Here is a 24,719-nt window from a genome sequence, read left to right on the forward strand (position 1 = left end):
TTTGGAATATTTTATCCTTTCAGCCCATTCCTCCCTCTTTGCTGGAACAGAAATGCTGGAATTCTCCTCTCTGCCTTTCCCAGGAATTTTGAGAAACTTCCAGATGTGATGTCCAGGCTGCATGAAGTGAAGGTGCTCATTCTTTCCTTTAAGATGCCCTCACAATTTGATATTTTAGTGATGATTTTCCATCTATTTTATACATTTTTGACATCAATTAACTTTTGTTTTCCTATGATCTGGTCCTGGAAAGAACCCAGGACTGATTTTAGTTTGTTTTAGTGGTGAATACAGGTGAGATCTGCCACAAGATTATTGTCAATCATGGGAAATTTCAAGTTTCTTCATGGTCAATTTTCAGTGGTTTTCACCTTTGGAGTTCACCTGATCTTGGATTAAAATGTGCCCCCTCAAGGACAATTTCCTAAATTTTTTTTTGTTTTCACTCTCAAGCACAAAATATGGGGTTTATCTGCTCAAAAGCTCAAACCTACATATATTATTTTATATGTATAAATCTGTCTTACCTTATCATGGAGATTCCCATTGGATCAAGAGAATGAAAAATCCCATCCCAAAATTCCTCTCATCCCAAGGGAGGCGTGAAAGTAGAAAAACATTTTAAACATTTTAAACATTTCTTATCTACTGATTCAAGAGAGACTTGAAGCCAACAAATTCACCCTCCAAGGTCGATCTGACCCCAGGTCCAAACATTTAGTTGCAATAAAATGAGTCAGAAAATGAAAGAAAAAATTATTCACGAAGAGTTAATTAACAACCTCATTAACAACTGCCCCTCATTAAAGCCACCCCTCATGAGCTGTTGGCCAAACCCCACAGGAGGTGGGGCTGGAGCTCTGCAGAGCCACGAGGTGGCTCCAGGGTGATGACGAATTTTGCCCCAAAAGGCGAGAATAACTGCCTAAGAGACTCAAGTAAGTCAGCATAGACAGGAGGTATTTTATTACGACGCGTCGGAGAAATCACAAAGGGATTTCTGGCTATCTCATAACAGAAGCAAGCTTTTATACAGTCTTGGGTGCAGGGTTACATCATATTCATAAGAAGCGTGGTGTGGGCGGAGCGTGGGCGGAGACATCTATTTTGAGGATTATTCATGGTGGTCCTTTGATGCCTTCCTCATGGGCAAGGGTCTTCTGATGAGTCTTCCTCTTTAAACTTTTGAACTCCTATCCTAATATGGTCAATTCCCGGTGTACTTGGCTTGGTTCCCATGGCTTGGCACGGCTCTTAGGGTCAGTTTGACACTGGCACGGCTCTTAGGGTCAGTTTGACACTGGCACGGCTCTTAGGGTCAGTTTGACATTGTTAGCTCTGATCATGCTTAGCTCGACAATTCCCTTATCCCTATCTCTCTTTATTGTTTGCCCTGCTTACCAAACTTCAAACAGAAGGATCCACCAGGATTGCTTCTGGATTAATGAATAACCTGTCATACAGCATTATCAATAATTCCAGGATTGCTTCCGGATTAATGAATAACCTACCATACAGCATCATCAGCAATTCCTGAGTGTGGATGGGGGCGAATCCCCTTGTACCTAACATGAGACCACCCGCCGGTGATGTGGGATATGGCTCTAGTGTTAGGGGTGGCGTGAGTAGCTAATGGGATGGGAATGGGATAGGACTGCTCAGGGTTGATTCTCAGTCTGTGGCTCTGCCCAAGCATTTTGATAACAAAATTATGTTCTTGTGCAGTAGTAAAATGCTGATCGGATGGGCAGTTTGGGGCTTCAAGGGGAAGCTGATTTTTGGGATTTGGAAGGTGGACATTGTTCCTTCTCAGTTATTCCAGGTCAGCAGCAGAGCTGAACTCCAGCACAGCCCTGGGAATGCTGTGATCCCTCTGGAATTTTATTTTGCTGCTTAAGTTTAGTGCAAATGTTGTGAGATTCCACCTCTAGGAATTTCTGAGGTAGGAAAGAGCTGGTTGCCATTTTTCTGGGGGTATTTTTCCTCCCTCAGATGTCAGACTGGTGGCTATGGTGGGGTTGGGTGACTTTTGCTTTATTTTCAAATAAAACAATAAGGTACTTAGGCAAATAAAACATATTTGAAAAAAACAGGAATATACTGGTTAATCCATCCTGAAAAAGCTGATGAATGCATCAGTGAAAATGTGAAAGTGGAAATAAGACACAAATTAGGAAATAATTCAATTTTTGGGAGGATGCTTTAATTACTGAAAGCAGAGGCAAGAGTTTTAAGAGACATATAAATGGATTTTTTAGTTAAATTATTGTACAGTCAATGAAAGATCAGGACAAAATGTTAATTAAAGGGGCAATGTGTTTGTTCGAAGCAAAAACAACACAAGACAGGACAAAAGTCTCATGTCTGGGAGATAATCCAAATTCTCAAGCATCCTGAGATAAATTCAATTCTCACTTTTTGTTTCTTTTGTTATTATTTCATCCTGGAGATCTTGGATAGATGTTTTCAATTATCTTCACCTGTGAGGAAATCCTTATTTAAAACACAAAATTTCAGTTTTTGTTGTGAGACAATAAAAAGAATCCATAAACTGATTAAAAAGTGAGTGGAGGGGAATTGCTAAAACTGCAAAGAAACTTTTGCATCTGAAAGCCGCAAAACAATGGATTGAAATTTAGATTTTGTTTCCCAAGAGCTACTTCAATGGTCAGCCCAAGTGGGAAAATAAGGATAATTTGAAATTTTGGAAGGTTCTGATGATGAACACTAGAAACTGATCTCGGAGCAGAGTGGAAAGGTGTTGGAAAAGGGGAACTGATGGTGGCAGAGTTTTACTTTGGAAAGTCTGGATTTGGAGCTGCAGAAATGATGGAAAATCTGGTGCAGGTTTTGTCTGAGCTTCTATGTCCAGTTTTGGGCACCTCAGCTTCCAGAAGGACATGGAAGGGGCTGGAGGAGATCCAGGGAAGGGTCTGGAGCAGCTGAGGGAACTCAGCCTGGAGAAAAGGAGGCTCAGGGGGAACCTTCTGGAAGGAGACAGCATCAGGCTGGGCCGGGGCAGCTCAGGGTGGGCACAGCAGGAATTTCCCCATGGAAAGGGGGCTCAGGCCTTGGCACTGCCCAGGGAGGGTTGCAGTGCCCATCCCTGCAGGTGGCACTGAGAGCTCTGGGCTGGGCACAGGGTGGGCATTGGGCACAGCTGGGACTCTGATCTTGGAGGGCTTTTTCACCCTCAGCAGTTCCATGATTGTACAATATGTGAGGCCACTTCAGAGCAGTGACATTTTTTCTTGGATCAGCAGGAATTTCCTTTTCACAGCTCACGGATCTGCCTTGCAAATACCCCAAATCAAATCCTTTCGGAGCAGGTCTCCAAAATTCTCATCACCTGGAAGAGCTCACAGGCGACTGGATGGCTCCATCCAGTGATCTTTGCCGCTCATTAACTGGGATCAGTGGTTTCCTCCTCCCCGCAGGAAAACTGAGGTGCTACAGCTTCAGGGGATATCAAGGGAAAGGAAAGTTTCCTTCCACTGGAGCTGTGGAGAATTGGATTCCAGGCAGTTTCCATCTACCAGGAAAACGAGCCTGTGGTGGGACCTGGGCACTGCAGGATCCAGGGAAGCAGCACAGACAGATGTTGGGCTGAGAACTGTCAAAAAAGAGGGGTGAGACAGAGAATTCCATTTGGATTCCATTTGGTGGAGAGATTCAAACAATGCAGGAATTCTGCTGACTGTGATGGAACGTTGAGGTTGGATCTCAGGAAAGGTTCTTCCCCCCAAAGGGTGCTGGCACTGCCCAGGCTCCCCAGGGAATGGGCACGGCCCCAAGGCTGCCGGAGCTCCAGGAGCATTTGGACAACACCCCAGGGATGGCCAGGGTGGGATTGTTGGGATGTATGGGCAGGAAAACCCCTGGATGATCCCTTACCGCTCAGGATATTCCATGGTTCCGTGACTCTGGAGAACTGCCAAGAATAAAGGGAAACCCAACTCCTCATGATGTGTCAAAGATCAGCTTCCAGGCAGGCCTGAGCTGTTATGTCCTCAAATTCTAATTCTTTTGTGTTTCTTAATCTTTCCTGGATGTTCTTGGAGCCGAGCCAGCCTGTGCTGTAAATCTCTGGAATTTAAGATCTGTGACTCTCAGTCCATTTCACTTGTCAGATTTAAGGTCTGTTTTGGGAAACAGCCCGAGATTTACTTTTGTAGGAGCCCTCCTTTGCAAAGTCCTCTGGGAAAATGCAAACGGATCCATGCAAAAAACTCAGGAGAGATGCAGCTCAGCCTTGGAACACAGGGAATGCCGCATCTACCTGTCCACATATTGAAGCCTGTTTTTGACAGGAGTTTTGTGGGACAGGGTTGAGGAGCAGGTCAGACAAAGGCAGAAGTGATTCCAAAGGGACCTCCCGGAGATTTCTGCAGGATTTGGGAGTTTCTGGGCTCTCTCCAGTAGTTTTGCTCCCTTTACATTTCCCAGATTTTTTGCCTGCCCCTTAAAATTTGGAAGATCAGTGTTCTAAAGCTGATTTATTTTTAATCAGGGACCCCATTCAATTTGGTGTTGTCCTGGCAGTTACTTTGGTCATGGAATTTTCTTTGGGTCAGAAACTCCCTCAAGGGACATCTGTGCCAAGGACTGGAGTTCTCCTGCTGGAACAAGTCCTGTGAGGAGGCTGAGGGAGCCAGGCAGGGGCTGCAGAATCCCTGAGGAGCCGGGCAGGGGCTGCAGAATCCCTGAGGGAGCTGGGCAGAGGCTGCAGAATCCCTGAGGAGTCGGGCAGGGGCTGCAGAATCCCTGAGGGAGCCGGGCAGGGGCTGCAGAATCCCTGAGGGAGCTGGGCAGGGGTTGCAGAATCCCTGAGGAGCCGGGCAGGGGCTGCAGAATCCCTGAGGGAGCCGGGCAGGGCCTGCAGAATCCCTGAGGGAGCCGGGCAGGGGCTGCAGAATCCCTGAGGAGCCGGGCAGGGGCTGCAGAATCCCTGAGGAGCTGGAAGGGGCTGCAGAATCCCTGAGGGAGCTGGGCAGGAGCTGCAGAATCCCTGAGGAGCTGGAAGGGGCTGCAGAATCCCTGAGGGAGCCGGGCAGGGGCTGCAGAATCCCTGAGGGAGCTGGGCAGGAGCTGCAGAATCCCTGAGGAGCTGGAAGGGGCTGCAGAATCCCTGAGGGAGCCGGGCAGGGGCTGCAGAATCCCTGAGGAGCTGGGAAGGGGCTGCAGAATCCCTGAGGGAGCTGGGCAGGAGCTGCAGAATCCCTGAGGAGCTGGAAGGGGCTGCAGAATCCCTGAGGGAGCCGGGCAGGGGCTGCAGAATCCCTGAGGAGCTGGAAGGGGCTGCAGAATCCCTGAGGGAGCTGGAAGGGGCTGCAGAATCCCTGAGGAGCCGGGCAGGGGCTGCAGAATCCCTGAGGAGCCGGGCAGGGGCTGCAGAATCCCTGAGGAGCCGGGCAGGGCTCACCTGGAGCAAAGCAGGCCCAGGGGCCCTTGTGGCTCTGCACAGCTCCTGCCAGGAGGGCACAGCCGGGGGGGTCGGGCTCTGCTCCAGGGAACAGGGACAGGAGCAGAGGGAGCGGCCTCAGGCTGGGCCGGGGCAGCTCAGGGTGGGCACAGCAGGAATTTCCCCATGGAAAGGGGGCTCAGGCCTTGGCACTGCCCAGGGAGGGTTGCAGTGCCCATCCCTGCAGGTGTCCCCTGCAGGTGGCACTGAGAGCTCTGGGCTGGGGACAGGGTGGGCATTGGGCACAGCTGGGACGTGGTGACCTTGAAGGGCTTTTCCAGCCTCAGAAATCCTGGGATTCTGTCTCCAAATCCCAAAGCACAGCCCAGCGAACACAGAAATATTTGTAGGACCAGATTTTCAGCTGATAAATGCATCGGAAAGAACAGCAACTGCTGGAACTGATCCTGGCAGGATCTCAGTGGAAGTTTCAAGGAATAAGCACAATATTAATTCCACACTTTGCCTTCAGCACAAAGCTCGGGAAGAGAAGCTGTGAACAAGAAAAAGCAGCACAGTCCTGACACTGTCTGAGTAACAAAGGAATGCTAAAAATATTCCCAGACGTTGTTATCATCCCAGATATTATTAAAGACTGCGAGGCCTAAAGGAAATTACAACACCCTGGAGATTAAAGGAGATTTATCCCAGCTGCCTGTGCTGCCTCATCCTCCACACTCAGGGTGCTGTGGAATGTTTATTTGTGGGACAAAAAATAAAAAAAAGAAGTGGTAAAATACTGGCATAGGTGTCCAGAGAAGCTGTGGACGCCCCTGGATCCCTTTAGGTGTTGAAGGTTGGGTCGGACATTGGGGCTTGGAGCAGCCTGGGACACTGGGAGGTGTCCCTGCCATGGCAGGGGTGGCACTGGGTGGGATTTAAGATCCTCCCAACCCAAGCAATTTTGGGATTTTCCAATTTGCTGTGGGAGAGGAGGAATAGATCTGAGATTCCTCCTGAAAATTCACCAGGCTCATCCCAGTCGTGCAGATCCCATTAGCACAAAACAGGGAATTTCTGGACGTCAGGAGCTGTTGCTCAAATGTAGGGAACAATTGATCCTAAAAGACCAAAAACGAATGGATTTAAAGGATTTACTCCCCAGGCATGTCAAACCCTGAGCTGGGAACGAACAGCAATCCAAACTCCAACAGGTTCATCCCAAAATTGTTCTCTTGACCTGGGAAGTGAAGATCAACTTCCAGGAAAACACGTGGGGCCTCATTTTAATCCTAAATCCTATTTAACTCTGGTGTTAATTACCGTGGAAAGCCAAAGGCTTCTGTTCATGTTTAAAGGGTTTTAAAGTCTTTTTATGCTTCACCTTGAAGGAGCTGCCACTCATCAGCAACACATCAAAGCCTAATTTGCTCTGCCCCAGCACAAAGTCCTCACTCCTTGCTTGGCAAAGCTCCTTGGGTTAATTACTGGCTCCCAGGAAAAGGACAAATTTAATGTAATTAGCCAATGGCTAAATAATGGGAGAATTTCCTGTTGCATCACAGTTTGCATCTAATTAATGACATCGCCTCTCTTTTCTTTAAATGGATTTGGACATGTTTGGGGCAGGAACCAGGCAAGGGTTTTATAACTAAGCCCAAATTTGCATTTTCCTTGGAGTGATCCAAAGTAGGAATTATTTCAGCTGGAAAAGGAGGGATCAACTCGCTCTCTTGTGCAGCTGACGCACCAAAGCTGCTGCTACCTCCAAAACTCTCTGTTACTCCTGCTCTTCCCTTTTTTCCATCAAAACACCTTTTCCCAGTTTTATTCCATGCTTTTAGCACTGTTTGGCCTTTCTTGTTCCTTTGAGATGTTAATTGAAGAAATAATGGAATCGTTGAGGTTGGAAAAACCCTTTGGGATCATTGAGTCCAACCTGTGTCTGTTTCCCACCTCAAGTGCCACATCCAGGAATTCCTTGGACACCTCCAGGGACTGGGATTCCAAACCTCCTTGGGCAGCCCCTTCCAAGGCCTGAGCACCCTTTCCATGAAAAAATTCCTCCTGATATCCAACCATCAGATGGGAAGTTGGAAAAGCCCTTTGGGATCATCAAGAGGATGCTTGACTTAAAATTCCCATTTCTCATGGCCACATAAGTAAAAAAAAAAAAAATAAAAAATCAAATCTAAACAGTCTTGGGAGGGAAAAAATAAGGAATTCATGTTTCTCATGGTCTTGTTTTAAATATCTCAAGGCAAAACTTTTCCAAATAAAAACATTTCTATTGGAGAAGAAAAGACTGGAGAAAGTTGCCTCTCCCAGCATTTTAAAAACATGTTGGTAGGTGATAAAAATCAGAAGGAATTTTCCAAGTGCTTGATAATGGGAAAGGAAAAGAGAAGTTTAATGGACGTTCTCTGTTTAAATGTGATTTATTTATCCCCAAACTTGTGTCCACTTCTCCATACTCAAGGTTAAAGGACACAGGGAATACTTCTGGCATGGGAATTTCAAATTTAGGAGGTGACAAATGGCCTGGAGGAAAAGGCTTGGGAAATTTGACCTACAAAAACTGGGAATAAAGACTTTAATTGACTTTTGAGTGTGAATGTGGCTTTTGGGGACATGGGATAGTGGTAGGCTTGGAAGTACTGAAGTGTGTTTGGATTTGATGCTCTTGGAGGGTTTTTCCATCTGGAATAATTCTGGGATTCTAAAAGAAATTACAAAAGAAAAATGTTTTTCCATGCAAAGCAATGATTTCCCTGTTGAATTCATCATTTTGGGGACTCCAGGGAACTCAAAACACCACAAGAGCTGGAATAAACAGATTGGGGATATCTGGAGTGGCTGCAATTAGTCACAGGAAAAAAATACCATGTAAGAGATGAAAATTCGTGTTTTCCACTCCAAGTAATCCCCAGATCTAAAGGTAAAATCTCCTTTGTGGGGTGGATTAATCCTGAGCCGTTCATTCCTGGCTCTGCCTTTCCTTGGAGACACCCATCACAAATTCCTGTGTAGAAACAGCACTTGTTAAATGGGAATTTTGAGACTCATTCAAGGAATTGGAAGTTTTGAAACTTAAAAAGTGCATTTGAACAGGAGAAATCCCTGTGAAGTGACTCTTGGAATGTGTGAGCTACAGGGAACATTTCCTTTTCATTTTCTTTTATGGCTGGGGTGAATCTGTCCTGGATATTTATGAATAATTCCATTTTTTTTTCTTTAGTCAAGGATTATAAAACAAAAAGTTTGCAATTTTGTGTTCTGTGTGAAGGCTACAGCTCACAAACTCAAATCATAACCACATTTAGGATTTTATGGCCAGGTTGGAAGTTTATTTTTGGGTAATCTGTGCATTTTTTCCACTTTCAGTCCTTCAGGAGGGCAATTTCCAAGGAAAATAAACCCCCCTTAACCTGATTTCCCTTCCATACCCTCTGGCTTATTTGATTCAATATTTAATTTCTCTTATCAGTTGAGAATCACAAATTTCACTTCAGCTGTGTCCCGTTTTTTTTATGTATTACATGAAATTCATTTTCTGTAGGCTGGAAAATAATAATAAAAATTGATTTTTTTTCCAGTATTCCTCTGAACAGTTTAATTTTAGAAAAAAAACTATTTAGGGAAGGTGAGGACAGGATTTATTTTTAATTATCATCTAAAAAACAGATGGATTCAAAGCTTCAAATCCTTCATCTTTCCCCAATCAGAATTTTTTGCTAAAATCTCTTTCCCCAATCAGATTTTTTTTGCTAAAATCTCTTTCCCCAAATCCCCGTAGTGAGGAATGGCCGTGTGCAATTCCCTTACATTTCCAGCTTTTTTTTGCTAATAATTTCCCTTCACTTCTTGCTCCCAATTAACCTTTCTGCCTCCCTTTAATCCCGTTAACGGCGCTTTCCACCATTTCCATTTTCCCACAGCCTAATGGAGTTTTTTCATCCCTTTCCTTTTGATTCCCCATTTAATGATGTTGTTATTGCTGCTGTAAAACCAGCTGGTTATTGATAACTCCTGCTCATTACTAAATTAAACTCGGCCTTATCAGCACTCAAGGCTCAGCCTTGATGTGGAAATCAACCCCTCAGTGTTTTCCACTCGTTCCCAAGGTTTGATTTCCTGGATATCTGATGTTAAATCGCTCCTCTCAGTGCTTCAAGAAGAAAATTCCACTGTGGCTTTGTCCAGGGTTTATTAAAAATGCGCACAAGAGATTAGGCTGTCGCTCTGGGAGAGGTTCAAGTGTTCTGAAGGAAAACTGCTCTGAAATTTTAAACAAACGGAAGAAATGTTTCACAAAAACCTTCAAAATCACTGGAAAACACAGAATTGTTTAGTGTTTGTGGCACAAACACTAAATAAATAAATTTACTAATTTATTCATAAACTTAAAATAAATTTACTAATTTATTAATCAATAGTTTTTATTAAATAATAAATTTACTAATTTATTAATAAATAGTGTTTATTAAATAAACACTAAACAAATAAATTCATGTTGCCTTTTGTGTCACACAGCGAGGAACCCTTTTCCTTTTCCTTTTCCTTTTCCTTTTCCTTTTCCTTTTCCTTTTCCTTTTCCTTTTCCTTTTCCTTTTCCTTTTCCTTTTCCTTTTCCTTTTCCTTTTCCTTTTCCTTTTCCTTTTCCTTTTCCTTTTCTTTTTCCTCTTCCTCTTCCTTTCCCTTTCCTTCTTCCTCTTCCTCTTCCTCTTCCTCTTCCTCTTCCTCTTCCTCTTCCTCTTCCTCTTCCTCTTCCTCTTCCTCTTCCTCTTCCTCTTCCTCTTCCTCTTCCTCTTCCTCTTCCTCTTCCTTTTCCTTTTCATTTTCATTTTCCTTTTTCCTCTTCCGTTTCCTTTTCCTTTTCCTTTTCCTTTTCCTTTCCCTTTCCCTTTCCCTTTTCCTTTTCCTTTTCCTTTTCCTTTTCCTTTTCCTTTTCCTTTTCCTTTTCCTTTTCCTTTTCCTTTTCCTTTTCCTTTTCCTTTTCCTTTTCCTTTTCCTTTTCCTTTTCCTTTTCCATTCCTTCCCCTTACAAAATCCAGGAGCTTCCCCATTTCTTTAGAGGGATAAACCAACTGTCAATTCCCAGGTGGCTCTGAGAGAACAAAGACTTGGAGCAACCTGGGATGGTGGGACTGGCTGAACTGGATGAGCTTTAATGTCCCACCAACCCAAGCAATTCCAGGATTCCCTGATTTCCTTTTCTCTTCCCACTAAGGGCATTCCCAGGGATGATTTCCTTCAAAGCTGACAGGGCAGGTGATTTTTTTTCCCCAGATTTTTACTCAAGGACGCAATGTTGCTTTTTCCGTCATCCTGCTTCAGTCTACTGAGCTCCCAAGCCAACAAATCCCCATGATCCAATACCTGGAATGAGCAGATGCCTGGACACTCTCAGTTGCCAAATAAATGGAGTAGAATTACATTAAGAAGATCAGAAGGATGTGGATCTGGTGGAATGCAGGATCAGAGGAGGCCACGGAGCTCCTCCAAGGGCTGGAGCTGCTCTGGAGCCAGGCTGAGAGAGCTGGGAATGTTCCCCTGGAGAGGAGAAGGCTCCAGGGAGAGCTCAGAGCCCCTGGCAGGGCCTGGAGGGACAGAAGTTGTTGCTGTTGGTGCCATCCAGGTTCAGGAATTGATCAAATCCTCACGTTTTAGGGGGGAAAAACAGCTGGGGTTTGATTAAACCCACAGGATCAAGGAGCTGTTCCACAGGAAAGAGCTGAAAACCAGGAAGGATGGGCACTGGGAGAGCTGGAAAGAAGGGAATTGGATCCATGGGTGAGGCAATTCCAGGAATTCTGTGCAGGAGTTACCTCCCAGGATCCAAAATTGTTCAAAAATGCACCTCTGCCGGGGAAACAGGATAACTGGGAATGTTCACATGGGGAAGGGAAGGATCCAGGGGGACCTGAGAGCCCCTGGCAGGGCCTGAAGGAGCTCCAGGAGAGCTGGAGAGGGACTGGGGACAAGGGATGGAGGGACAGGAGCCAGGGAATGGCTCCCAGTGCCAGAGGGCAGGGATGGGTGGGAGATTGGGAATTGGGAATTCCTGGCTGGGCTGGAATTGCCAGAGCAGCTGTGGCTGCCCCTGGATCCCTGGCAGTGCCCAAGGCCAGGCTGGACACTGGGGCACCCTGGGACAGTGGGAGGGGTCCCTGCCATGGCAGGAGTGGCACTGGGGGGGGTTTGAGGTCCTTTCCAACCCAAACCACCCCAGGATTCTGTGAAAACTTCCTGGGAAATCACCTCAGGCAGTTTCTGCCCAGAGCAATCTTGCCAAAGCCGCAGCAGCTGCCCTGACAAATCTCTCTCCCCAAGGATTCACGCATCCCAGACGGAATTTAGGCAGGTTTGCTGCCAGAGACGAAGCTCCTTGTTCTGAACAAGTGCCAATCAGGAGTGCAAAGTGAGGGTCAACAGCACAAAAAAAGCAGGATTTTTCAAAATTTAGATGTGTTCTCTTCCTAATGGGACAAGGTCATGGAAGTTCATGGAGAGCTCGGAAGGGCGGAATTTTAAGGAATAAGAAATCAAATCAGGTATCAGCTGCATAGAAATGAAATTAAACTGGACAATTCTCTTCCTGAGAGAGAAAATGAGCAGACAAAGGGATCAAAAGCAAGGAGGGCAACTGGCAGGAAATGATATCCAGCAATTATTGGACAAGATGGGAATGGAGCTTTTTCACGGCACCAGGATAAAGACAGGGTCTTCCTAATCTTTCCAACGAAGAATAATCAGAAATAAGAATGGCCAGCGTCAAATTTCGAGTAATTTTGTTGAAATCATGTGAAGAATTCAAGAGGCTGCTGGAGCCCTGGGAATTCAGAGCATAAAAAGGCTGGAATTTTGTGGGAAGAGGGAATGGAGCTTTCCCAGCTGCTGGAATTATTTCACCTTGGTCACTTTTGAGTTTTACACACAGTTCTGTAGTGTTTCCGCATAACCTTGTGGCAATGGGAAATATCCCTTCTCTAAAATCCCTGAAATGTTTTCCAGTTCATTCTCGTCTTCAGCAGAGTTCCTTTAATACCAGCTCCAAAGATGTCTAATTATTATCCTTCCTGGAACGTTTTCCAGTTATAATCCAGGTCTCCAATTATTATCCTTCCTGGAAGTTTAAGCAAACCCAAACACTTGGATAATCTCCTTTACTTCCTCCCAGCCACAATGGAGTTTTAGATCCTGCCTTTACCTTTATCCATTATTCCTTGTATTTCTGGCAAAAACCCCCAAATCTATGGAGTTCTGTGTGCTTTTTTAAAATTTATTTTCAATTTTTACCCTTCCTTCCTGCTTCCCTAATGCTTTGCATGATTCAGGGAATGAAAGAGGAGATTCCCTCTTGTTTTTCCATGGAAGATGCAGTGTAGAGGCAGCTGAACCTCTGGAAAACCAAAAGGAAAATTTCCCATCCGGATGGACTTGTCTGACATTATTCTGGGTCCAAGATTTTGTGAACCTTTGATTTTTGAAAACAGAAGGTTTTTGGTTTTTAATATGGAATGGAATATCAAGCACAGTGGAAGTTATTGAGTATTCCCAGTTTTTGATAAATTATAACCCAAGTCCTCCTCTGGAATGGACTCAGGAATGTCTCAGACTTCAGGGAAGCTTTATCCATTTGCACCTGGTTGGATCCTGACACTTAAAAGCTGCTAAATCCCAGCATGAGATTGTTTGTCAAGGTGTGCTGCCATTTAAAGGAGTGCCAGGACATGGAATTTTCACCTTCCTTAAATTCCCTTCATTAAATTTCCTTCCTTAAATTGCTTGAATAGTAATAAATAAATGGGTATACTGGAATATTCTGGGTTTTTTTCCAGGTAATTTAGGCATCAGGTAACTGAATGTATCATGGTTGTGTTTGATTTATTATTCTTTGTGTTGTGCATGGACTGCAGAATCAGGGAAAACCTTTAAATCCTGTTTTTGATGGATTGGGATCAATCAGGACTCGTACTGCTATGGAAAACCTTCAAATCATTAATTCCTGATTGATTGAAATTAGGATTTATCCCACTAATTCAATACATATTTTGGTATTTTCTACCTGGCAGCTCAAGTTTTCCACTTGATAATGCCCTGAACCGACAGCACAAACCAAGGATTCTTTCCTTACCCCTGAAACCTGGGAACATTCCTTTAAAATTCATCCATCAGCATCTTCCCCTTACCTTGGATGTCCTTTCTGTGCCCAGGGAGCCCTAAACCCTCCCAGAGCTGGAGGGTGGATTAAACGTGGTTTGCTGAGCCTGAAATGAGAGCAGCAATTCCAGCCCCAGGAGTGGGAGGATTTGCCCAGCCGTGGAAGTGACTCCGGAATTTTCTAAAGCTGCTCCAGGGAGCAGCTCCTCCCTCCTCATCCAGGACTGATTTTCTGTCACAGAAAATGAGGGCCTTTGCTGGGGTTGAGCCATTTGTCAGTGAGGGGAGACTCAGACACTCAATATGAGTGATAAGCAAATTCCAGTTTATTGAAGAGAGCATCAGACACTTATACAGCAAATAATAAGCTTATGAATATTCTGTAAGCCAAGCAATCTATTGGTTAAACTATAGCATTAACTCTTCCTCATTCCTTAGGGGTTCCATCTCTCTTTTCTCATGTCTCTTTCACTGTTTGTTATCCTACCACAGCTAGGCCCAAGGACACTGCTATCTGTGCAGGTGCAGGACTTGGAATTAGCCATGGTTTTGTACTTTTCCATTTTCCAGCAGCTAAATTCCCAACAATTTTCCACCTCCTTCCCTGCCTTTCATCCCCGAGGACGAGAGCAGGGAGAGTTCCGTGGCAGGAATTGTGTCAGACCAGGCTGGCAGGTTGCATTTCACACCTTTTCCTTTCGCACGGACACAGCAGCACCTGGGAAATGGGGAAGAAAATCTGGGCTGGGAAGGAGTCTGGGAAGCACAAGGAGAACTTGCCATCACATGTTATTTTCTGATAATGTTTCTTGGTTTATGAACAAGTTATGGCCACGTTCCCTTGAGGATTTCCATGATTTGGTTTGCAGATCACCAATCCACTTTGGGAGGGAGCAGCAATCTAGGAATTGTGGAATTCAAAAGTAAATGTGGAATTTAGTAGGACTGGCTTGCAGGGTTCGTGAACTCTCCCTTGTATGCACCTCATTCCATGGAATCATGGAATGGTTTGGGTTGGAAGGGACCTCAAATCCCACCCAGTGCCACCCCTGCCATGGCAGGGACCCCTCCCACTGTCCCAGGGTGCCCCAATGTCCAGCCTGGCCTTGGGCACTGCCAGGGATCCAGGGGCAGCCACAGCTGCTCTGGGAATTTCATTCCAGGGCTTCTTCACCCTCCCAGCCAGGAATTCCTTCCCAATATCCCATCCAACCCTGCCCTCTGCCATTCTGGATGGGCTTTAAGGCCCCTTCCATCCCAAACCATTCCATGATTCTATTTTAGGGAAAAGCAGCCCCACCCTGGGCTGTTGGAGGCCTCACCTCTCCATTTGCCTCCATCCCAAAAATCCACATCCAGAACTCTCCCTTTCCACCACACAAGCAAGCAGAGCATTTCCCTTTATGTTAAGGATAATCCCCTTGGGGTTTTTTCCCTTTTCCCAAATTCTCCTGGCTCTGCTGGAGAGGCTCATCCCTGGAACGAGCCTGTCTGCTTTCCCAATCATCCATAATGGAGCAAGCACCAAGACTAATGCAGACCTTAATGTGAGTTTTGAACGTGTTTATTGCGGCTGATTAATTAAATGCCTCATAAAGAGAGGGAGGAGAGCTGCAATTCCAGTTCCCGAGCTAAATAAATCCACCTCCTGCAATAAATCTGGATTTGGAGCTTTATGGATCCTCTCACCTGTGAATCAGCAGCGCCTTTGCCGTTACTGTCTCCAGCAATGAATCGATTGTCCCGACGTTTTCCAGCCGATGTCATATCCCAGCCATTCCCAACCCCCTGCCACAAACTTCTCTTTGTTCATGAAAAAACCTCTGGAATCATTGTCCCAGGGTGACGTTCTGATGCTTGAATCCCCATTTGTGTGTTCTGTTCATGCTGGATATCGTGTTCTGTGTCTTCAAGACTGGCTCTGAAGAGTGAAGGTTTTGTTTTGTTTTGTTTTGTTATCAGTTTTGGTTTCTTATCAGCTGCTCTCCCCCAGCTGGTGGGACACACAGACAGGGCAGTACATGGTGCTGCTTTACTTTTCGCTTGGCTTTTCACTTTCCTCTTGATCTTGCTTCTGCTTTGCTCTTGCTTTTTGCTTGTGCTCATCAGTTAGTTTAGCTAAGCAGTCCAAATTTTCCTTGGACTGTTTCTCCTTTCCCTTTTTTTGGACCAACTCGAGTCTGATCCGGGCTGGGACCTGGGAACTCCGAGAGTTTGCACCTTGTGGCTGCAGCAGCTGCCCCAGCACAGGAGGGACTGAGAACAGAGCAACCACCCCCAGAGAGACTTTCTGAATTTGTCACCTTTTTCAGAGTGGTGTCACCTGGTATTGTTCCTTTTGTGTGCTGGGGGTGCTGTGCCTGTTCAATAAACAGGTTCTTTCCACTCCTCTCCAAGGAATCCTTCCCAAACTGGCTGGGAGTTGGGACTGCGTGGATTTGCTTTCTGGAGGGGTCCCCTGCAGAGGTTTTCTCCCAAATTTGCCCTAAATCAGGACAATTATCCATCTCCTGAGAGCAGCGGAGTGGGATGGAATTTGGGAGCATCATGAGGGTGTCAGGGTGGTTTGTGGAACCACAACAATGTGGGAGATTGTGGGAATCTATAAAGTTAGAGGGTTTTTAGGAAATAGTTAAAAAAGAGTATTTAGGCTTCAGGATGTAGCTCGAAGTTCTGTTACAGCAGAAAAGTTTCCCAAGCAAGCAGAAAAGTTTCCCAAGCAGTAGACGTGACAAATAACAATAGGACTCTGTAGATTTGGCTTTAGGATGGCAACAAGTTTATTTAATGTATATCTTTAGAAGGTTACTGTGAATAGAGCTCTGTTCTTTGTCTTTTATGAATCAGTCTTTGTTTTAACTACTCTTACGTATGTTTTATAAGGATTGGATGGAAAGCTTGTCAATATGTCTTGTTTTGGTGTGATTGGTTGAAATCTAAACTGAGATGGTTTTATGTCATTCCGTTTTACCCCACCTTCGGGGACATTTTCCTTCAGGCCAGCATGCTGTTAACATCTAACAATGTTCTGAGGCTGATGTACTAATAAACAAAAAAGGCTGGTCTGAATTTGTCCAGTGTGGTCCATATTTGGACTTTTTGCCGCGGCAAGTGGGTTCCTCTCTTAAGACGTGGGTTCCTGAAACCATTGGATCTATAGCTACCCTAGTGCCCGTCAGGAGATGACAGCTGGGGACCCCGGCGTGCGCAGAAGGGATGGCTGGCTCTGGCGATTCCTCGGAGTTCTGCTCACTCTGGAACGGATGGATGCCACTGTGCCGCTCAAAGGAAGGAGAAGCACTCCTGGAATATCAAGTGGAGGATAAAGTCTGCTTCAGCGGGCAGGTGGTGGCACTGGAATGTTGATGGGGACGCCCTGTGGAGATGTCGGGAGAAACGACAGTAGAGGAGCAGCCCTGCGGATGCACAAAGGACCTTAATTCCATGAGGGATCTTAATTCCATGAGGGATCTTAATTCCATGAGGGATCTTAAGTCCATGAAGAATCTTAATTCCATGAGGGATCTTAAGTCCATGAGGGATCTTAAGTCCATGAGGGATCTTAATTCCATGAGGGATCTTAAGTCCATGAAGAATCTTAATTCCATGAGGGATCTTAAGTCCATGAGGGATCTTAATTCCATGAGGGATCTTAATTCCATGAGGGATCTTAAGTCCATGAGGGATCTTAATTCCATGAGGGATCTTAAGTCCATGAGGGATCTTAAGTCCATGAGGGATCTTAATTCCATGAGGGATCTTAAGTCCATGAAGAATCTTAATTCCATGAGGGATCTTAAGTCCATGAGGGATCTTAATTCCATGAGGGATCTTAAGTCCATGAAGAATCTTAATTCCATGAGGGACCTTAAGTCCATGAGGGATCTTAATTCCATGAGGGATCTTAAGTCCGTGAAGAATCTTAATTCCATAAAGGAAGCACTGGTCCGGGGAGATGCTTTTTTATTTATCCCGATGAATTTTGGTGGCTATGCAGAGGCTGGGCACAGCATCCAGGCAGGATACGTCGAGTTTGGGTGCAAAGGTTTGATGGGAAAAGGGGGAATGGATTTAGCTGAAGGAGGGAAGATTCAAATTGGGTGTTGGGAAGGAATTCTTCTCTGCAAGGATGGTGAGGGGCTGGGATGGAATTCCCAGAGAAAATGGGAATTTTCTCATCCCTGGAAGTGCCCAAGCCAGGCTGGGGGGAGCAGAGCACAGGGGGAAGGTCACCGAGCCATTGGTGCCACCAGCACATGGTCTCAAGGGTGCTTCCCAAAGAAGCAGCATTCCCACAGAGAGTTTTCCAGAGGGAATGGGAATGGGGAAAAATGCTGGATTTTAAATGTCACCCCTCAGGGCCAATCTGCCTCTCAGTGTTAATTACAGGCATTGATTACGATAAAATATGTATACTTTCCAATTTAACCATTTCATTATTTCCAATTTAATTATTTGTCATCACACTGCTCGGAGACAGGGATAAAAGGAGTCATCCTGAATCACATCAGCATCCAGGAATTTGGCAACCAGGGATTTAGGCTAAGGACCAGCCAGTGTTTCACCTACGGATAAAGTGCAGAAAAATGTCCTTTTAGAGGGAAATTAATTTTTCCTGTCCTAAACTCTCTCCCACTGAAGTCTTCAAGGCCCTGGCCCTCCAGGATGTCTATTTACATACCTAAAAACCCATTTATACACCTAAACCCCCATAATTTTGCCCTGAATAACCTATTAATGCACCTAAAACCCCTATTGAAGCACCTAAAACTGACTGAGACAAAGGCACAAAGCTTCACTAAAATTGGCACAAGAATTGAACCCCAAACCCTGCATCTCCCATTCATGTCCCACTGAGATTGTGGATCATCTCTGGAGTGATCACAGAGAAACTCCTTTTTATATCCAGAGAAACTCTTTCCTAAATCCAGAGAAACCCTTTCCTAAATCTAGAGAAACTCTTTCCTAAATCCAGAGAAACCCTTTCCTAAATCCAGAGAAACCTCTTCCTAAATCCAGAGAAACCCTTTCCCAAATCCAGAGAAGCCTCTTCCTAAATCCAGAGAAACCCTTTCCCAAATCCAGAGAAACCTCTTCCTAAATCCAGAGAAACCCTTTCCTAAATCTAGAGAAATTCTTTCCTAAATCCAGAGAAACACTTTCCTAAATCCAGAGAAACCTCTTCCTAAATCCAGAGAAACCCTTTCCTATATCCAGAGAAACCCTTTCCCAAATCCAGAGAAACCCTTTCCTAAATCTAGAGAAACTCTTTCCTAAATCCAGAGAAACCCTTTCCCAAATCCAGAGAAACTCTTTCCTAAATCCAGAGAAACCCTTTCCTAAATCCAGAGAAACCTCTTCCTAAATCCAGAGAAACCCTTTCCCAAATCCAGAGAAACCTCTTCCTAAATCCAGAGAAACCCTTTCCCAAATCCAGAGAAACCCTTTCCTAAATCCAGAGAAACCTTTTCCTACATCCAGAGAAACCTGTTCCTACATCCAGAGAAACCTCTTCCTAAATCCAGAGGAACCTCTTCCTAAATCCAGAGAAACCCTTTCCTAACTCAATTTCTGCACAGCTCCTAAATTTGGTGCCTTTTAATTGCCCAAACTTTGGTTTTTTGGCATCGTGACCTTGTGCCACCATCCAGGTGACACCAAAACTTCAGCAGAAGGTGACAAAGAGCTCCTGGCTGATGCAGCCCTGGAGGTTTTTTTTTCATGGACTGGGGAATGGTGGAGGGGGATTCCAAGGGAATTCCAAGGGAATGGGGTAAACTGGGAGGTGAATGGAATGGGAATTTCTGTCCACAGGATGCAGTGAATGTGACTTTGGAATTCAGGCCCCACTTGTGTCATATTTCTGAAATGTCAAGGTAGTTTATCATTGGGTAAATGAAATATCATTGATATTTAGAAATATTGGGTACAACATGCACCCATCTCTTCCTCCTTTGATGTTATGTCCTGTTAAAAACCATTTTTTAAACCATTCCAATGCCACTGTGCCTTCCAGGATTACAACACTGAACTGGACAATTCCAACAGCAAAGATTTTGTTAAAGAGACCCAGCAAAGCGGGTCTTTTAAACTTCAGGTTTTTCAAGATCACTTCCAAGTCCCTATTTTTAAATAAAATTGTTGTTTTTTAAAATGTTTTTGCAGGCTCCTAACAGGAATGCAAATAACTAAAAATTAAATCCTTTCAGGCATCCCCAGAGCTGCTGCTTATTTATTTATTTAAATTTAATTCATGATGGTGGGAACCCTTTTTATATTAAATTATGGGCAGGAAAACAGAGCCCAGCTCTCCAAGCAAGGTCTCAGTGGTGGAGAGAACTCATTAATGTCATTCAAATAAATTGGTGTGAAATATGATCGTCCCAAGCAGTACATTTATTTACACTTGGAAATCAGGAATAATACAGTTAGGATATATGAGGCGGCAATTAGGGAATATGGCTGCAGGTATTCAAGGAAATATCATTCAGCTTCTGCTGCAAAAAAAGGAATATTTTATTGCTGCTGTCTCTGTTTAATTGAATAATGAGGATTCCAACGCTCTTTTACAGGTGGAGCTGAAATGGAAATTTCAATTGAGTAAGGGATGAATTTCCCTGGAGCAGAGTTGGGATAATAAAAGATTTTGTGTCTGCTCCGTGCAGAATCTTTGTTCTGCTTTAATTGCAAACCCCCGGGGGCTGTTCCGGTGGATGTCCTGCTCCATATGGGGCTGCAGAAAGGAACAGAAAATGGGGAATCATGGAATGGTTCATGTGGGAAGGGATTTTAAAACCCATCCTGTTCCACCCCCTGCCATGGCAGGGACACCTTTCACCATCCCAGAGTGCTCCAAGTCCCACCCAGCCTGGCCTTGGGCACTTCCAGAGATGGGGAGTCCACAAATTCTGTGGGAAATCTGATTTCCTGGCAGTTTAACCAAAATTTCTTCATCTATGTGCTGCCCTAATTCTTCCTCCTGCCCCATTCCCAGGGAAAGGAGCAGGCACAGCCCGGGGTAGGGCCGAGAATTCCTTGTTCCCAGGGAGCGCCCCCACAGAAGGCGCCACCCAGTGATGTCCAAAGGGCAATTCCACCTAAATTCACCTTTGAACTGAATCACAGAATCATGGAATTGTTAAGGTCGGAAAAGGCTTTTAAGGTCACCAAGTCCAACCATAGACCATCTGTCGGATCTCAAGATTTCAGTCCTGAGATGCTGAGCCTCCGAGACCACCTTGGGGGGCTCGGGAGTCTTGGAATGTTGCCAGAAGTGTCTGGTGGCTGGACTTTAACCCTACACAGGAGACGACAAGGATGAGGGCTTCACAGGGTGAATGGTGAAGGGATTGGTTAATTAGAGGGTGAGACACAGGGTTTAGGATTTATGTACAGGGGGGTTTAGAGGAGTAAGATGGAGGAATTGGGGCGTGTCCTGCCCTCCTTCTTCTTCCTCTTCTCCTCCATCTTCTTTGGCCACGGTGGCACCTTTGGATTGGTTATTACTGAGAGTGCACCGAGTTATAAGAATATAAGAATATTGGGGAAAAATGATAAATATTGTACACGTAACAATGGGTATAAAGATAGGTGGCTGCCCCGGAGGGCAGCACAGTGTGCTCATGGCTGGCTGCTGAGCAGATCTTTGTTCGGCTGAAAGAAAATCTTTTAGATAAACAATTAATAAACATAAAAACCAGAAAGAAGAACTGAAGCCTCTTCTCGTCCTTCGATACGCGGGCTGCCCCAAGGCCACTCCGGGCCTTTCCAGGCCTCACAAACAGCCGAGATAAACCGGACAACCATCACCACCCCCGTGGTCACCACTAAACCTGAATGTCCCCAGGTGCCACCTCCACACATTTTGGGAACACCTCCAGGGATGGTGAGTCCACCAGTGCCAGGGCTGAACAACCCTTTCCATTAAGAAATTTTCCCTAAAATCAGGTCCAGACCTTCCCTGCTGCAACTTGAGGCCATTTCCTCAAGTGGGCAGGCTGGGGACGAGGGTAACAAGAGGAACAAGGCAGTGACAGCTTGGAGCCATCCCAAGGGATGAACACTGGCATTGTCACTGCTCCCATCCCATCTTTGGGCTTTCCTCCAGTTTTATGATATTCCTTCAGCATCCAGAGAATTTGGGGAGAGGAACTGGGACATCCCAAGATTTCTGAGGCCTCCAGACCATGTAACACCTTCCTTCAGCTCTGCTTCTGGCTCATTCCAAAAGTAAATGGCTTTTTCCTGGGTTTAGCCACCACTAGGAAAAGCTGCTGCTGTTATGGGGTCTTATCCTATTCGCATTTCTAATTAATTATCATTGAAAGGCCCATGGAAACACTTTGAGCATCCATACCCAAGCTTTTAGGAATTTTATAGCCACCACAACACCCTGAGATTCCTTTAGATTTCTGGAATCAGTGGAAGCAGTTCCATTTGGGAGATCACCAAGTGTAGCTGCGTTGGGAGGTTGGGGTTGCTCCGTGTGTCCCTGTCACATCAGCCACTGAGCAGTCACATCCTAATAAAGCACCATGAAATTTGTCATTTCCAAGTCAGATGAGTGCAGATTCCCATAATAAAGTCATCCCAGCACGTGGAGAAGTAATTACACTCCAGCTTTGTCACTGCAAGGAATTTCTGTGTGCTGGAGTACCCAGGGTGGTTTTTATTTAATTAATTTATTTATTTGGTTACTGTTCTCTTATTGATGAATGACCCAAGAAGGCTCTTTAATAACTTCCCCCTGCAAAGGTGGTTTTAATAAAAAAATCCAGAAATGGAAAAAATAAATTCCACTTCTTCGAATAATGTAATAACTAGTGGATTTCTTTGGGAACATGTGGGTTCATGGCCCAGATCAAAGGACTGAATTCAGCTGTATTTCCATGTTTGTGCACAAAAAGAGGGAATAAGTTGGAGAGTCAGCTTCTGTTGGAGTGAGGAACAATCTGTTCCGGCAGGAATTTCATTCCTGCTGTACCTCAGCTCATTAGAATGGATGGATTTTGGTTTGTCCAACCAGTCGTGGGTTGGAATTTTGCAGCGCTGCCATCTGTGAAGGCAGCGAGGTTGTCCAGCAGCACTGGAAATGTCACTGCTTCCAACAAGGCCCTAATGGGAATTTAATCCGTGGGATCTTTTTTGATTAATTAAATAGCAGCTGATTAATGGGATGTGGTTGGGTATGGAGCGAGTGTGGGTCCTCTCCCAGGGGTGGGAGCTGACTCAGCACAGCTCTGCTGGCACGGAAAGAAATCCCCCAGCAAACACTGGAATCCTGCCCAGCAAATGTCAGGAAATGCCACAATTAAGGTGGAAGAACATTCCAGAACCATCCCTTCCATTATTCCCGGCAGTTTTGGCCGTGATACCACTCAGCATTCAGTGTTGCTTTAGATGTGGCCCTTGGGGACAGGGGGTCGTGGTGGCCTTGGCACTGCTGGGTTGCAGGTTGGGCTTGATGGTCTTAGAGGCTTTTCAAGACCCAGGGCTGTGGAATTCCAGGATTCCATGTCCTGGAGGGGTCACAGTGCCCCTTGAGACACCTCTGGCCATTGTGTTTGCTGGGAAATGTCCTGGTGAAGGCAGGGCTCCATGACTCCATGCTCTCAGAAGGCTAATTTATTATTTTATTATACTATATTATATTAAAGAATACGATACGAAAATATACTAAAGAATAGAGAAAGGATACTTACAGAAGGCTAAAAAGATAATAATGAAAACTCCTGACTCTTTCCAGAGTCCTGACACAGCTTGGCCCTGATTGGCCAAAGAGTCAAAACAATTCACAGAAAACCAATGGAACAATCACCTGTGGGTGGACAATCTCCAAACACATTCCACATGAGCACAACACAGGAGAAGCAAATGAGATCAGAATTGTTTTCCTTTTCTCTGAGGCTCCTCAGCTTCCCAGGAGAGCAATCCTGGGCTGAAGGGATTTTTTCAGAGAATGTGAATGCCACATTGGCCTGCTTCCCAAACGTGTTTAACTTCACAGATTCCTCTTTGATGCTTTTGTAGAACTTCTCCCAGTGCCATCCTACTATTCCCTGTATTATTCTGAGTATTCCATGCGAATCTCTGCTCCAAGCTGAAGGGATAAGATACTTTCCCTCTCATAAATCAGAGGATGAGGGGCATTTGCAGTAGGCTAAACAGCCCCAGCTGGATGGAGCCATCCAAGGATTGTTGGGAATTTTCAGTGGGAAAAACAGGATGTGGCTGGAGGAGGGGACATGTGGAGCTGGGAATTTTCAGGGAATGCCATCCCTGTTCTGGCCCCTGGAGAGCAGCACAGCCCAGCATGGGGCAGGAATGAGGCTGGGAAGCGCCCATGGACTGGAGGGGATGGAGACCACCCCAGACCCCTGGAATCTCCAACCCATCCCCAGGAAGGGCTGGCAGAACAGACTGTGCAGAGAACTGATTTTCACAGAAAGGGAGAAACTCATCCCTAAAAAGGAGCCCCAGAATCCCAGGAGATGCCCCAGGACCCCGCACACCCCCTTTTCCTCCTCCTCATCCTTCAGCTCCCCAAATCCCCTGGACATAACTCCATAAAATGATGGTGTGGCCCTGTGGAAAACACCTGATGTCAGGGACATCCTGAACTCCCCGAGGGAGCTGAGTGATCCTGAGGAGCGAGAAAGGAGGGAATTGTGGGGGAGTGGGGGGATCATCACCGGAGCAACACAAACTTTATGTCTTGACCTGGGTCCCCGGGAGCTCTGGCAGAAGCAGGAACATAAAACATCCCCTAAACCTCAGCATTGTTCCTTCTCAGAACATCTCTTTTATGGCATCTGATAAAAGAGGTTCTTTTATCACCGTGGTTTTAGAGGTCAACTGCCTCTTCTGATCTGATTTCTCTCTTTTCCAATTAAGTTACTGAGAATCCCATCAAATTTCCAGGGGAGGGGTCGAGAAAAATTCCTGTCCTGATCCCGTTAATGCCTGTAAATATCAGCTGTCGCCCCATTCCCACAAGGAGCTGAAGGTGGGAAGAGGAAGACACCATAAACCACATTTTACTCAAAGGCAAGGAGTAATAAATGATCTTCATGTCCTTTGAAACCTGAGTGGCTTTTCCTAAGGATATAAATTTCCTTTTAGGAGCCAGCAGATGGACTCATTTTAGGAGTTCATA

Source organism: Zonotrichia albicollis, chromosome 6 (genome assembly GCF_047830755.1).
Source record: "Zonotrichia albicollis isolate bZonAlb1 chromosome 6, bZonAlb1.hap1, whole genome shotgun sequence".
NCBI classification, from domain to species: Eukaryota; Metazoa; Chordata; class Aves; order Passeriformes; family Passerellidae; genus Zonotrichia; species Zonotrichia albicollis.